This window comes from Miscanthus floridulus, chromosome 8 (assembly GCF_019320115.1).
Source record: "Miscanthus floridulus cultivar M001 chromosome 8, ASM1932011v1, whole genome shotgun sequence".
Taxonomy (NCBI): Eukaryota; Viridiplantae; Streptophyta; class Magnoliopsida; order Poales; family Poaceae; genus Miscanthus; species Miscanthus floridulus.
The window spans coordinates 25,666,386-25,682,492 of record NC_089587.1 but is presented as its reverse complement, the minus strand read 5'-3'; the positions used below and the strand labels follow the sequence as shown (position 1 = coordinate 25,682,492).

The following is a 16,107-nucleotide window of genomic DNA, read 5'->3' as shown; positions in this document are numbered from 1 at the left end:
TTTATTGTGGGATTTCCATGTACTATGTGAAAGCAAGCTCGTGAGTATTAGTTAATGAGACATAAGGGATTGTATATGGAATGGTCTCATATTTGAAGCTTGCTAAATTGAAATGAAAAAGATAACAATACATATGAATGAATGATTCAACACAAGATGTGACTTAATGGCTTGAGATGATGAAGATAGCAAGGAAAGGCTTCGAGGTACTAAGCAAGGGTGAAGGGCAAGCGACGGCTTGGCGGCCGAAGAACCTAGCTAGGGTGAAGAAGAAAGTACTTGCATTTAGTTGAGGTACTAATCAAGCTAAGATGGTCATATTGATGTGAAGGATCAAATCTATATTGGACAAGTTGATTAAAGTGACTTGATGCATTTGGAGTTATTCATATTTGATGAATTGAATCAAGTCGCGTGCTCAAGATGGCTATGCTCAAGTGACAAGATCAATATTGACATGTTGGCACCCTCACTTGATGAAGATTGAAAGACACGGCATCAATTTAAAGAAGATCAACTCAAAAGGTTTAATTTTGTTTTTCTTTTGATCTTGAGTTAATAGGTATGCCGTACTATTAAGAGAGATGCAAGTTTAGGTGGTCTGAGGAAGATAGAGTGCTCAAGCATAATAATAAAATCAAAAGAGAGACACTCTAGCACTTCACGAGCACATAGAATAATTTTCTGTGACTGTCGGTGTCGGAAGTCCCGACGTAAGCCGGAACTCCCGACAGTCGGAAGTCATGACTCTTGCCGAAAGTGCTGACTCCCAGTCACTGCCTGCGCTGTGACTGTGGACGTCGGAAGTCCCAACGTGAGTCGGAACTCCCGATAGTCGGAAGTCCCGACCCAAGCCGGGAGTCCCGGCATCCATGGTTCTACTGACCTGCTGACTGTACGTGTCGGAAGTCCCGACGTTCGTCGGAAGTTCCGACCATCGGAAGTCCCAACGTTCGTCGGAAGTTCCGACGTTGGCTGTCTCGAGTGGACTTTGACCTCGTATGAACAGTGTTTTCTTCATACGTCGGAAGTCCCGTGATCTGCGTCGGAACTCCCGACGTAGATCTGAACGGTTAGATTTTGCCTTGGAGTATTTATACCCGTCTCCTCCATTCTAACCGTTGCCCACTCATTTCATTGCAACGAACACTCGGCCAAAACAGCCCCCAAGCATTCTAGGCTCGCCACTCTTCTCTCCTTTGCCTCCAACTTCAATTCCTAAAGGGTTTGAGTGATTGGAGAGTGGATTGAGTGAGAAAAACACTTTGAGCAAGCTTGAGCACTTGATTTCTTCGTCAAGCCGGTTTGATTTGCATTTGTTACTCTTGGGGATTTTCCCCTAGCCGGCGAGGCGTCGCCCAAGAGCTTTCATCTTGTGGAAGAGCCTTGGGAAGTTTGTATTACCCTTGATTTCTAGTGAAGAAACTCAAGTGACCTTTGTGATATCCTTGAGTGAGGCAAGGAGTTGGAAGAGACTCCGACCAAAGTGGTCTCCTCAACAACGAGGACGTAGGAGCTCCTTTGTGGGGCTGCCGAACCTCGGGATAAATTCTTGTCTCCCGCGTGCTTGTTGTTGTTGTGATTTGCTCGAAATTACATGTATTTGGTTGTCTTCCTCTCTCTAGCTATTTCTTAGGGTTTGGGCCTCAATCTACGGAGTGGTGGCTTATCAACGTCAAGAGAGTGACCCAACACCTTACCTTACCACTAGGAAGTGGGTTTGTAAGATATCGGCATCACAAAGTTTATTTTAGCACTTGTAGTTCATTTCCCGTAGGGGTCGGAAGTGCTGACAGTTTGCGTCGGAAGTTCTAACCCAAACTGTCGGGACTTCTGACACGTTGGAAGTTCTGACCCAAACGTCGGGACTTCTGACACGTCGGAAGTTCTGACCCAAACTGTCGGGACTTCCGACATTAACTGACTAGTGCATTTTGATTCAACTCTTTGGTTGCTGCTGTTTGGCTCCCTAGGTTTATCTAGTATCTTTTATATACTTTGTGGCTAACTTGTGAGGGGTGGTATTACTTTGTTTTGGAGTTTCTATTTTGGAAACTCCTATTACTAATCGTTTCCGCTTTTAAAGGTGTTGATTTTTCAGAAACGCCTATTCACCCCCCTCTAGGCAGCATCCTAGGTCCTTTCATGCACGATTCTCCACTGTAGCATTTCGTTTGTATTTATGAATTATTATCTAAATATTGACTAATTAGGCTCAAAAGATTCGTTTCGCAAAGTTAAAGCAAACTGTGCAATTAGTTTTTAATTTCGTCTACATTTAGTACTCCATACATATACCACAAATTTGATATGACGAGAAATTTTCTTTTTACATAGTGCGTTTTTGGAGAACTAAACAAGGGCATGGTTCCAAAGGGCAAACGAAAGTTCTGTCCGGCAACCTCCTGTGTCAACATCAGTTGTGTGGGCCCTATACACATAAAAATGACTATTTCTCTCTATGCGGCTCAGTAGACGGAAAGTTCCAACCTGACCTTGTTTAGATCGTAAATTTTTGTAATCTAGACACTGTAGCACGTTTCGTTTATATTTGACAAACTTTGTCCGTTTATGGACTAACTAGGCTCAAAAGATTCGTCTCGTGATTTACAACCAAACTGTGTAATTAGTTATTTTTTTTACCATACAAATTTGGGCAAGACATTGCGCAGCAGTTCAACCATACAAATGGTCTCTCTCTCATTTCCAGGGCCCATCAACTTGTAATGGAAGGATTTAATTGGTGCCAGGTAGGTCTTCAGAATGTAGCGTCACATTTTCAATTTGTTTATATGCTCAACCAATTGGATTGGTATCACGAAAAAGTATACTAAATTGTGAATATAACCTTTGTAGTTCCTTTCTAGCTCAGCTTGCAGTTACAATATGGCCATTGTGGATTCCTTTCTCATAGAACTTACTACCACAGTACCACCCTTGTGGTTGCAACTTGCTGATTATGTATCTTTGGTGTGCTGCCCTTTGAATGTTATTTTGCCCAGATATTATCCCACTGGAAGCTTAAATGGTTATTGTTATAATTTATGCAGGATAAGAATGTAGTCACAGTCTTCAGTGCGCCTAATTATTGTTACCGATGTGGTAACATGGCTGCTATTCTTGAAATCGGGGAAAACATGGACCAGAACTTCCTTCAATTCGACCCGGCACCTCGGCAAATTGAGCCAGACACAACTCGCAAAACCCCAGACTACTTTTTGTAATTGTGGTGGTGACCTTAACTTACTGGTGTTGATGCTCCTCTCTTCCGCAGCATCAGGGTCTGTAGATCTTCTGTCCTTAGATATGGGTTCCATGGGCCCGACCTGTACGTCTCCCAATTCTTTTGTTTGGAGATTTTGTTGCTGCTTCTCGATCTTTATACAAGATGTTAAAAGTTAAGTGCCAGTGGATTTTTTTTTTCTTTCTGTTGTACGTCGACTTTGTATTATTTGTAGACAGTGAATGGAAGTCGCAGTAGGAACGCCCCTGCTATGTCTTTATTTCGGCTTAGAGATGTGTCATCCGCGTGGCTGAATAAATTCTGTCCAGATGGGAAGGTTTTGCAGCATCCCAATCTGATTTGCTGTATAATGTAATGTTGGTTGGCGCCTTGCAGTTTCATTCTACATACATGTGATGGCTATAATTGTTTCTAATATCATTTAGGTACATCAGATCATTCAATATGTACAGATGAGATGACGCTTAATCGACAGTTTTACAGTTTAGACATGCTTACGTAATTTTGCTGCTATATTCGAGACGTGCCAGAACATTTGGGCATGGCATATTGCAAGGACAAGAATCCACAGGGCAAAAACTAGTAGTAGGGCAAGAATTTTGTTATCTCGACGGCACAGTAGATGTTGGCGTTTAATCACGAGAAGAAATCAGAACACAGCAAATCATATGCGTGAACAGGATGTTTGCCCTTGCATCGTTTCTCTTGGTTAACAGTGGGACATGTAACGCTGAGTTCAAGCGTCACAACATGTCCTGGCTTTACAACATCAGCATGCATCTAACTTCCGACTGATCAGGCTTCGTACCATGTAAGTGAGCTCGCGATCAATAGCCTGCTTGGCAAGTCCCCCGGGCAAGGTGCAATGTACGTCAGCTTCTTCCTAGAATGTAGAATGTTAGTTCTTGGTGCATACACGTAATCTAAACTCACATATTAGCACTGACTCTTAAGCATACCTTTGGATGTCAACATCAGTAACATGAATGAATCCGGCAATATTGCTGCAATGTATCGTGTAGCAGGTGTTAAACGAACTTGTGATGGAATGAAAGCTGAAAATTCTGTTCAAAGAAAGCTGTACGGCAAAATAAATAAAAAGTAATCTAGCAGCAACCACACAAGTAAATTTTCATCATGCCCAATATGAACACACTAAAAAGAAGAATATCCCCCATACTATCTTTGTCCAAAGCATGAGTGCATGTGTTATGGTGGGCCGCGTCTACCAGCGCCGCAAGCGGAGCCGTGGCTAAGGATGCAGCGGAGCGGCGTGCGACGCGCGCGACGTGCATGCGGCTGCATGGTGACCACGGCCAGAGCGGTTTCAGTTCCTTAAATTTAGGATCTCAGATTTGAGTTTGTTAAGTCAGCTAAAGTTTGTTAGTTAGTTAGTGAATTGTGGAACACTTGGCTATATAGCCTAAACATTTGTTTAATAAAGGGTTAGCTGGAGATTGATATCAATCTCTCCCGCTCTGTTAGCCTCACGTCCTCCTCTGCTCTTGTGTCCGACGCCGGCCGTCAGCACGGCGTCGCACACTCGCCGCCGAGGAGAGCCATCCTCGCCCTCCCACGTCGCACGGCTACAACCTCAGAGGAAGTAGCAGCGGTTCTAACAATCTGGTATCGGCCATGTCAGGTCCGATGACTGGCGTTCCCACCACCGCCCTTTCCTCCGCCGCCATTCCTCCCATCCACCCAACGACCACCGCCGCACCCACCACCACCGCCCCGTTCCCCCAAACCACCGCGCCTCCCATACCGGGAGATTCCTCCTCCCCAGACCCCCTCACCGCCGCCATACTTGGACTGCAACGCCAGATGGGGCAGTTCGCCACGCGCCTGTCCGCCCTGGAGGGGCGGGCCTCATCGTCCGCCAGCGGTCCGTCCGCGAGCAGTCCACCCCCGGCCTCGTTTTCGTATGGCATGCCGGGTTATGGCGGCATTCCCGCGGCGCAAACAACCGGCTCCGTCGTGATTCACTCGGCGGCGTCGGCTGAACCCCAGGTACCCTCAGCGCCGCTGCCCATCACCCAGATCCAATTCCCCCATTCTCCTTCGCCATCCCCTACCTTCAGCGCGCCACCTCCACCGCCGCCGAGCCACTACGACGGCCACTCTGAAGGCCGTGGTGCCCCGGGACATTACGAGGGCCACGCAGACGCCCGCGGTGTGGCCCGTTTCCAGAAGCTGTCCTTTCCAACATTCGACGAGACGGACGATCCCCTGGCGTGGATGAACAAATGTGAGCACTTCTTCCGGGCGCAGTGCACGCCGGAGGTGGACAAGGTCTGGCTCGCGTCGTTTCACATGAACGGCGTCGCCCAGCACTGGTACTACATGCTGGAGCGCGATGCGGGCGGCGTCAGCAACATCTCCTGGCCCCTCTTCAAGGCGCTCTGCCACCAGCACTTCGGACCCCCGCTCGCCACCAACCACCTCTCCGACTTGGCGCGCCTGCCATTCCGGGGCACCGTGGCGGAGTACCAGGAGGCGTTCCAGGCCTGGATGGCGCACGCCGGACCATTGTCTCCGCTCCAGCAAGTTCAACTCTTCACCGGCGGCCTGCCGGAACCGATCCGCACCGACGTCGAACTCCAAGGGCCCACGGACCTACAGCGTGCGATGGGTTTAGCTCGCGCATACGAACGCCGCGCTGCCGTCCTGCCCCCGGCGCCCGCGGTTCGCCCACCGCGCCCGCCGGCGCGCAACCCGCCGCTGCCTCTGCCGGCCGCGCCAGCCATGCCACCGACGACAGCACCTGCGGGGCCTGCTCAGGCGGCCCTACCGGCGCCCCCACGGCCGTTCCGTCGTCTGTCGCCCAGGCTTATGCTACAACTGTGACGAACCGTACATCCGGGGGCACAAGTGCCAGCGCCTCTTCTACCTGGAGGTCACCGACTTCCACGAGTCCGAGCCGCAGCTGCCAGAGGAGCCAACGGCCCCGGAGTCGTCGGTCCAGGGCGGCCAGGCGGATGATCTACCCCCCTCATCTCCTTGTACGCGATCGCGGGTATCCGCACTGCAGATACGATGCAGCTCCGCATCGCCATTGGCAACCACGAGTTGACCGCCCTCGTCGATTCCGGGTCCACGCACAACTTCATCAGCACGGAGGCTGCTCGCCGCGTCGGCCTCCACTTCCACGACAGCCAGGGCACCTGCGTGGTGGTCGCCAATGGTGACCGCGTCGCGTGCCGCGGCCTCGCGCGCGACGTCGCTGTCCGCATCGCCGAGGAGCACTTCACCGTGGACTGCTACGCGATTCCGCTCGACTGCTACGATGTCGTCTTGGGCACCACGTACCTGCGTACCCTTGGTCCCATCCTATGGGACTTCGACGACCTCTGCATGGCGTTCTGGCGCCACGGCCGACGCATTCTCTGGAAAGGCATCGGCTCGACGCGCTGGGACATTCCCTCCACCAGCCGCCTCCACGCCCTGCGCAACTCCGAAACGGCCCTCCTCGATCGCCTCCTGGATTCCTACAACGACGTCTTCGCCGCGCCGACAGGGCTACCGCCGCCCCGCGCCTGCGATCACCGGATCCATCTACTTCCGAACACCGCGCCGGTGGCAGTCCGCCCGTACCGCTATCCGCAACTCCAAAAGGACGAGCTGGAAACTCAGTGCGCGGCGATGCTTGAGCAGGGCATCATCCGGCCCAGCACCTCGCCCTTCTCCGCGCCCGTACTCCTCGTCAAGAAGGCGGACGCGACATGGCGCTTCTGCGTCGACTACAGGGCGCTCAACGACACCACGGTGAAAGATAAATTTCCAATCCCGGTGGTGGAAGAGCTCATCAACGAGCTTCATGGCGCACGCTTCTTCACGAAGTTGGACCTACGTGCGGGCTATCACCAAGTCCGCGTCCACCCGGACGACGTCGCGAAGACCGCGTTCCGGACGCATCACGGGCACTTTGAGTTCCTCGTGATGCCGTTCGGCCTCACCAACGCACCAGCCACGTTCCAAAGTATGATGAACGCCGTGCTTCGCCAATTCCTTCGTAAGTGCGTCCTCGTATTTTTTGACGACATATTGATCTACAGCGCCTCTTGGTCCGAGCACCTGCAACACCTCCGCGCCGTCTTCGACGTCCTCCGTGCGCACCAGTTACGCGTCAAGCGCTCGAAGTGCGCCTTTGGCACCACCTCGGTGGCATACCTGGGCCATGTGATCTCGGCCTCGGGCGTAGCCATGGACGGCGACAAAGTAGAGGCCGTGGCCTCCTGGCCGCAGCCCGCCTCGGCACGGGGTCTCAGCGGCTTCCTCGGACTCGCCGGGTACTACCGGCGATTCATAAAAGACTTCGGCACGGTGGCGGCTCCCCTGACCAAGCTGCTGCGCAAGGAAGGTTTCCACTGGACGGAGGAAGCGACTGCCGCCTTCACAGCGCTCAAGGAGGCGCTCTCGACTGCTCCCGTACTTCACCTGCCGGACTTCACCAAGCCTTTCGTCGTCGACTGCGACGCCTCCGGAATTGGCTTCGGCGCTGTGCTGCACCAAGGCGCGGGACCTCTCGCGTTCTACAGCAAGCCCTTCGCCGCCAGACACCTGAAGGTGGCGGCTTATGAGCGTGAGCTCATCGGCCTCGTACAGGCAGTGCACCATTGGCGACCCTACCTCTGGGGCCGTCGCTTCGTCATCCGCACCGACCATTACGCGCTGAAATACATCCTTGGCCAGCGCCTCTCCACGGTTCCACAGCACCAATGGATAAGTAAGTTGTTTGGGTTCGATTTCACAGTTGAGTTCCGCCCTGGCCGCTTGAACACTGCGGTGGACGCGCTCTCGCGTCGCGAACAGGAGGATCCGCGCGTGGCGGCTGTCTCGGCGCCAACCTTCAGCCTCTACGACGACCTGCGCGCCGAGCTCGCCGCGGACGACTCCCTGCGCCAGCTACGTGACACCATTGTCGCGAATCGTGGCATGCCATGGCGTGTCGCTGACGGCCTCATCCTCTACGGCTCGCGTGTCTACATACCCGCGACGTCGCGTGTGCTTCCGGCGGTGCTCCAACTGGCACACACAGCGGGCCATGAAGGAGTCCAGAAGACCTTGCAGCGCCTACGCCTCGACTTCGCCGTCGACCGTGACCGCACGCTCGTGCGGGATTTCGTCCGCTCCTGCTCCACCTGCCAGCGGAACAAAACTGAGGCTCTCCACCCTGCCGGCCTCCTCCAGCCACTCGACGTCCCCTCGCAGGTTTGGGCTGACATTTCATTGGACTTCGTCGAAGGACTACCCAAGGTGCACGGCAAGAGCGTCATACTCACGGTGGTCGACCGTTTTTCGAAGTACGCTCACTTCATAGCGCTCGGCCACCCGTACACGGCCTCGTCGGTCGCCCGCGCCTTCTTCACCGATATCGTCAGGCTCCACGGCTTTCCGGCGTCAATCGTCAGCGATCGCGACCCCATCTTCACCGGCCACGTCTGGAGGGATTTGTTCAAGATGGCAAGTGTGCAGCTGCGCATGAGCACCGCATTTCACCCTCAGACGGACGGACAATCCAAAGCTGTCAACAAGACGATCGCCATGTACCTGAGATGCATCACCGGCGACAGGCCACGAGCGTGGCTGAAGTGGCTCCCGTGGGCCGAATACTGCTACAACACCAGCTTCCACTCCGCCTTGCGTACCACCCCGTTTCAGGTGGTGTACGGTCGCCCTCCTCCGCCGATGGTGCCCTATGAACCAGCAACGGCGCGCACTGCTACGGTCGACACCATGCTCTTGGACCGCGACGCTTTCCTCGCCGACGTACGCGACCGGCTGCTGCAAGCCCAGCACTACGCCAAGCGCCACTACGACGCTCATCACCGCCCTCTGGAGTTCAACATCGGCGATTGGGTCTGGCTCCGTCTCCTGCACCGCCCCGCCCAGTCGTTGGTTCCCGGCGCCCGCAGTAAGCTCAGCCCGCGCTACGCGGGACCCTTTCAGGTGATGGAGCACGTGGGCGACGTCGCCTACCGCCTTCGACTGCCAGACGACGCGCGCATCCACGACGTCTTCCATGTTGGCGTTCTTAAGCCCTTCCATGGCGCTCCTCCGACAACTACTCCGGCATTGCCACCCATGCGCCACGGTCGTCTGCTGGAAGCACCCGAACGCGCCCTGAGCTCGCAGCTGCGCCGTGGGGTCTGGCACGTGCTCATCCAGTGGGCCGGCCTGCCGGAGACCGACGCCACCTGGGAACCAATCGACGACTTCCGCGCGGCCTACCCCGACTTTCAGCTCGAGGACGAGCTGTTTGTCGACGACGGGAGTGATGTTATGGTGGGCCGCGTCTACCAGCGCCGCAAGCGGAGCCGTGGCTAAGGACGCAGCGGAGCGGCGTGCGACGCGCGCGACGTGCATGCGGCTGCATGGTGACCACGGCCAGAGCGGCTTCAGTTCCTTAAATTTAGGATCTCAGATTTGAGTTTGTTAAGTCAGCTAAAGTTTGTTAGTTAGTTAGTGAATTGTGGAACACTTGGCTATATAGCCTAAACATTTGTTTAATAAAGGGTTAGCTGGAGATTGATATCAATCTCTCCCGCTCTGTTAGCCTCACGTCCTCCTCTGCTCTTGTGTCCGACGCCGGCCGTCAGCACGGCGTCGCACACTCGCCGCCGAGGAGAGAGCCATCCTCGCCCTCCCACGTCGCACGGCTACAACCTCAGAGGAAGTAGTAGCGGTTCTAACAGCATGACAACTAAAATCGTTCCTAAGAAAATATTTATTGCCAGGATTTGAGCCACTTGACAGATGAAAACCTTGCTGCAAGATAGACTAGTCAGACGACTTTGGCCTCTCATATCTATATCTAAATATGATTCACTGCTGACGACACCCAAAAGAGTAAGCAGTAACATAAGCAAGATGGAATTGCCATGAACTTACGAGCTTATGGCAAGGAGGGGCATAACTGTGCACAGGTTCATGCAAAAGATGTGCAGAAGAAAATTCAAGAAGTGGCTAAGCTACTGGTGAATTGGATGATAACAAAATCAAGAAGTCTGAAGAACCGAAAACAAAATTGAGTGCCTAAAAATGTGGTACAACAACGATATGCAAGCAAATCCAAGGCTCAATTACTTGCACCATGTATTTTGATTTTCTGAAGGCTGGCATATCAGCTGTACTCTATAAATAACGTAGCCTTTTGTGATCTACTACCTCTAATCTGAGTCACTTTTGCATAAAAGCTATCTTATTGGACCAAGCCTGTAACATAAGTTAAACCTGGCACAAAAATATTACCTAGAAATTATTTCATCAGGTTCCTTAGCATAGGAAACAGCAAGCACTGTATGGATCATATCCGTGCTAATGTTGACAGCAACAAGTCGAGTAGGATCTGCCACAGGCTCTGCACCGATAGGTAATGCTGAACGGGGAGCTTGATGGCCACCACCGATTTTGTACACCGAGACATCACTGAAATTGACAATGTTTGAGTGCGGTGCAAGATCATTTGCAATCCCATAAAAGTATTCCTGCAAGAGTACATTAGGACTTGGCTTTAACAAGACAGCAAAACATAAGGTTGAGACGGTGAAACATTACCCCATAAAGGTAGTAAGGGCAACAATAGAAGAGGGGAAAAAGAAAGAGGCTAAGACTGTGACAGTGTACAGTGATGACAACTATGCTATCATCAATAAAATTTCACATTAGATAAGAAACAAAGCCTTTTTAGTTTAAACCAATGTTTAAGGGCATAGCTGGTCACTTTCTACTCCAGAAAAATAGCTTACCCTGATTCGGAAGCTTCTCGTTTTTTGCCGATATTTTGAATTTCTGAGGACAACACCCTCTGATTTATGAAGTTTTACAACATCAATGTTGGACTTGCTTTGAACTGCATCTTTTAACATCTTCCAGAGTTTCTCCTGCAAGCCATAAGATCAATCAGATAATACCCAGAAGAGCTTCATTATCATATGGTTTCATAATTATACATTTTACATTCAAGATAAAATGACTAATATTACAGAGCTCTCTAGAGCACTCTATATCATATCACGCTACAATGTGTGCCAATATGACAAATCATACATGTTAATAGTTGCAATTGTTAGCGACATCTGCCATTTTTCCTACTTGACACTTGTGCTTATATGCACTTTTTTCTCTCTTCACCATTCTGAATATCAGTTGCTGCAGCCTGAGCACTCTTTTGACTATTATCTAGAATTAGACATGTCAGTAGAAAGCTTTATTTCCAGCAGCTGAGGTTTCTTCATATGGCCCAGATTTTCTTTTGGCTTATTTGAAAAGAAATATCTCAATTAACTTCCATATAGCACACTTGATGCATCAATGAAGCATAATGATACTGATGATCTGTTTATATAAGAAAACATGCCGAAAGGGATACTGCTAGCAGAGTATGTTTTGTTTCTACTTGAGATTAGCTGCTACTTACTGCTGCAACACATTCCTACTAGTGTCCAAGATGTCTCTACCAGCCCCAAAAACAAATATCATCTTACTCAATAGGATCTAAATTCTTTTATGAATGATTTTATAGGGAACATTTACTTTTAGTTTTAAAATGATTAACATGGAACCTTGATTATAGCATACTGCTATAACAAAATGTTTGGTTGCCTATGACGTTTGGCTATAAGTTGAACAAATAATATAGAGTATGTTTGAGCAGTTATGAGTGTGAAATGAAACACAGGATGAGTCATCTACAGCATAAACCTTCTGAAAAAAAAAACAGTAATGTTCACATGAACAAAGCAATGCACAACTTGCCTGTCCCAGTACCAGTACTACATTGGCCTTGAAGGTTTCAATTGCATTGAGAAGTAACTGCAGAGCGTAAAAATGAAGGATCACTTACTACACACAGGGGAACAGTATGAATCTGAAAAATGGCCATTAGTTACTTGAAGCCAACCACTAACCTCGTACCCAAGGCCTTCAACCCACCCCATTGTATTGATAACCATTCCTGCTGCCCTAGATTCAGCATTGCCAGAGAACTGTTTCTCCAATGTTTTAGCTAGCTCCTTCATAAGAACTTTGTAAACATCCGCATTAATACTGTTGGTAACACAAGCTACGGTTAAGGTGCCAAAGAAGTAGACAAAAGAACAGTGTTAATGCAGAAAGCTCCGAGTAGTATCAACTGCCAAAGAATATAGTAGAGAGATACCTTGGATTTGGGTGGCCATAGAAGTATACCAGTGGCATCTCCAAGGGAATCCCATCAACTATATCTATAGGTTTCTCAATTGGTGTGGCAGAAATACATCCAGGGATTGTTATAGACCCCTGGCTTGTGATAAACTTGTTGCCACCCCATTGCTAAAAGATGACTCATTAAAAGCTAATCGTAGTTAAACCAGTGTCAGCCTTTTGAGCCTCATGAACCCCATGTTATATTTGTTGAGTACGACATGTACTTACGCTTGCTTTACTTTTCAAATATTTGGATGAAAATCCCGGATGGGTACCAGATTGCTTGAGTTTGGAGGAATTAGGCTTGTGATCAACCAGTCAGTTGTCCCTGTGGATTTGGAGTCTTCGCCTGAAGATCGGAGTTGTCTTTTCGGTGTTTGCTATCTAAGGTTATATTCTCTATACTAAGTATGTTATATATTAAGCATTGTCTATTGATATTACCTTTATTTATAGCTATATGTGAGATTTGACTTCCTGGACTCACATATGGTATGTATCTGGTTTTGTTCTTAAAACCGGGTGTTACACCATAGAAGTATACCAGTGGCATCTCCAAGGGAATCCCATCAACTATATCTATAGGTTTCTCAATTGGTGTGGCAGAAATACATCCAGGGATTGTTATAGACCGCTGGCCAATATCTAAATCGACATATGTAGGCTTCCAGCCCAGTTTGGCAGCCCAGCTAAGGAGCATCTTGCAGAGAGTACTTTTTCCGGAATCTGTTGGCCCCACAACAATCACTTTACGTCCCTAAGCCAGATATGGTGAGAAAACTTCAGTGAAATAGTCCAGGGAAAAGGAGATAAATAGCCAAAGGGCGCCTAGCTCAAATGGTTAGGTGACCCAGCGGCACTCCTCAGGTCCTGAGTTCGACTCCCCGTGGGAGCGAATTTCAAGTTGAGGTTAAAAAAATCCCCTCGCCCGTCCCTATGTGCCAAAGCGCAGTTATGGCCCGGCCCGGTTCTCACTGGGCAACGGATACCGCTGCGTTAGGATGGGGGCGGGGGTTCGGGGGTTTTCTCGATCTGTGTGAGAAGATCTTCTTCTTAAAGGGAAAACCCGGGGGCCGTCGTAACCCCCCGCAGGTCGAGTTTTTTTTTTAAAGGAGATAAATATAGGGTCTGATTGGTGGCTTGTATTAGCCTCAACCTAAGTTAGCATAAACATATGCAGTGTCTTGGTGTTTGGTTGTTCTGCATAGGCAAACCGCATTTGATAAAATTGTATTTGATTGTTTACATTTTGTTGCATGTAGTCACATCCATGTTATAGTTGAGGTCTCATGTTTCTAGTTGAGGTACGGAGGATGAGAATATTTCATTTTTTGTATGCGCATTGGCTTGTATAAACATGTATTGTCTAATACGACCAAATCTGGCATACTAGCTAATCCAGCATTAGGTCTGCATAAGAGCCTACCAAACACGAGCAAATTGCACTGCACAAGCTTGGATACATGCTAATATAGGCAACCAATAAAACCCATAAGCACAAAGGTCCCGTGCCAAGAACAACAGCTCACTATTCATGTTCACAAGTTCAATCTATGATAATGTTCTGCCACACTTGTACCCTGTTAGGGTCTCAGTAAAATTTGTGCCTACACAATCATATGGAACATAGAACCATATTGCCATCTAGATGTTGTCGTCAACACAGAGTTACATTTGATAACTACATTCTGATCTGTCTTTTGAACATAATGTCAAAATCACACAAGACAATATCACTTGTAGGCTTGCTTATGTCTTTGAACATTAATGAAGAATTAAAAGTGGCGCTATGTCAAATTTCATACTGTTTTAAACTCACTCTAACTATCTCTAGGAATATACGAAACTAACATCCACACAGTCGACCAAAAATCAAGAAAATAAGCTGACTAACTAGTTGTTCTATGAGATAAAGCTTTGCATCAACTACAGATCCTAAACTATGCAACAATACTACAATCGAATGATCATGAGACGAATTGAATCCGGATAACTCACCTGTGAGGCCTCCATATCGCCCCCCCTGAGCTGCAGCAGCCCTCGCCCTTGCCCTACGGGCATCCAGAATGGCGTGCGTGTTGATGTAAATTACCATTGGAGTCTGTAACCCACAATAACAAAATCATCTCACCACAGCATCACCCCCAATAACCTCATTATTCCTAAATTTACACAGAAACGATGCCAAAAAAGAGAAGGCCACCGAACGCTCACCTCGTCAGACGCGTACTCGCTCTCGCTCACCCCATCCAGTTCCACCGTCGCGCCGTGCCAGGTGAAAATCTGAGCAAACAAACACAAACGGCGACTGAAATCAACACCGATGAAGAATGGCCGCAAAAGCAGGAAGAGGGGGCCAACTGGGTTTGCTTACGGCGATCTTGGATCGGGGAGGGACGGGGACCCAGCCCTCCGGGGGCAGCTCGGTGCCGAAGATCTCCGCCGTGCCGGTGACGAGGCGCACTCGGAGGGGCGCGTTGGGGAGCACCTCCACACGCAGCTCGCTCTGCGGAGCTAGCTTGTACTGCCGTGGCGGTTGCGGGGTCGCGGCTCCGGTCCCCGCGGTTGTCGCGGCGGCCATGGTAAGGGGGTTTTGGAGACGGCGCGACGGCGAGGGTTTGGGCGTCGCCGGGGCCGGAGGGCTGGGATTTTGGGGGTGTCCGGATCGAAATGAGTGTTTGTTTAAGTTATTTTTCCTCGTAAACAAAGTATCGATCTTCAAAATTTTGTAAATTTTAATTAGCTAGTACTGCCCTATTTCAATTTTCAAATGGTAAATCGCTTTTAGCTTTTTTAGATACATTAATTTTATTATATTAGCAAATATGTCCGTACGTTGCAACGAGAGAATAAAGTACCAAATATTTAAGAAAACACAAGGACCGAAATAATACATATCTCTTTATATTTTACTCTTTGTATATAAAATTTCGTCTAAAAATTGTGCTTGAAAAGATATTTTTAGACTAAACTGAATGTAACACCCTAAATTTTGCACATTTTTGAAATAGGAGGAAATTGGTTAACTAAGTATTTTATGGGCATTTGAATTTAGAAAAAAAAAATTTATTGAATTAAAATAAAAAAAATAGGTCAATCACCATGTGTGTGCATTCATGCTGCTGCATATTAATTTTTAGAATGGTTTGATTTGAACTCAAATTTGAACTTGATTTGAATTTTGCCTTCAAAATTGCTTTGGAAAAAATTAGAAAAAGAAAAGAATAAAATCCTTTCTCCTCCCTCTGTTTCGGCCTGTAGGCCTGCTTCTGCCATGGCCCGCTTCTTTCCTTCCCAGGCCGTCGCTCTTCTTCCCCTCTCCGGTCGGGCCGAAGCCCAGCGCCCCGTTTCTCAGCGCCAACCTAGCTTGCCTTCTCCCTTGCGCGCTGCAGCGGCCCAGTTCCGCCGGCCCATTCCTTTCCAGCGCCGCAAGCCCACGCCCGCGCGCCTTCTTCCACCGCTGACAGCCGGGCCCGCTGGTCAGGCTTCTCCTTCCTCACGTCTTGGCCGGCTCGGACTCCTCCTCCGCACCGACACCGAGTCCGGTGCTGCTACGCTCCCCTTGGTGGCGTGCCGCTCAAGTATCCCTCCCCATAAATAGCGCGCGTCCCTCCTCTGTCTCCTATCTCATCTGACGTCCGAATTTTTCGACCAAGCAGCCGCAGCCACACCTCGCT

At 49.4% G+C, this 16,107-nt stretch overlaps 1 long non-coding RNA gene and 1 pseudogene across 1 annotated transcript; one reads left to right on the top strand and one right to left on the bottom strand.

Annotated features, from left to right (window-relative positions):
* The first annotated feature begins 531 nt into the window (after window positions 1–531).
* On the top strand, window positions 532–3,408 carry LOC136476022 (uncharacterized). The gene is made up of 2 exons (XR_010763351.1): window positions 532–2,750; window positions 3,051–3,408. It is a non-coding gene; the product is annotated as an uncharacterized lncRNA (long non-coding RNA).
* Window positions 3,409–3,795: 387 nt separating this feature from the next.
* LOC136471381 (protein CLP1 homolog) lies at window positions 3,796–15,095 on the bottom strand (annotated as a pseudogene).
* Window positions 15,096–16,107: the final 1,012 nt, after the last annotated feature.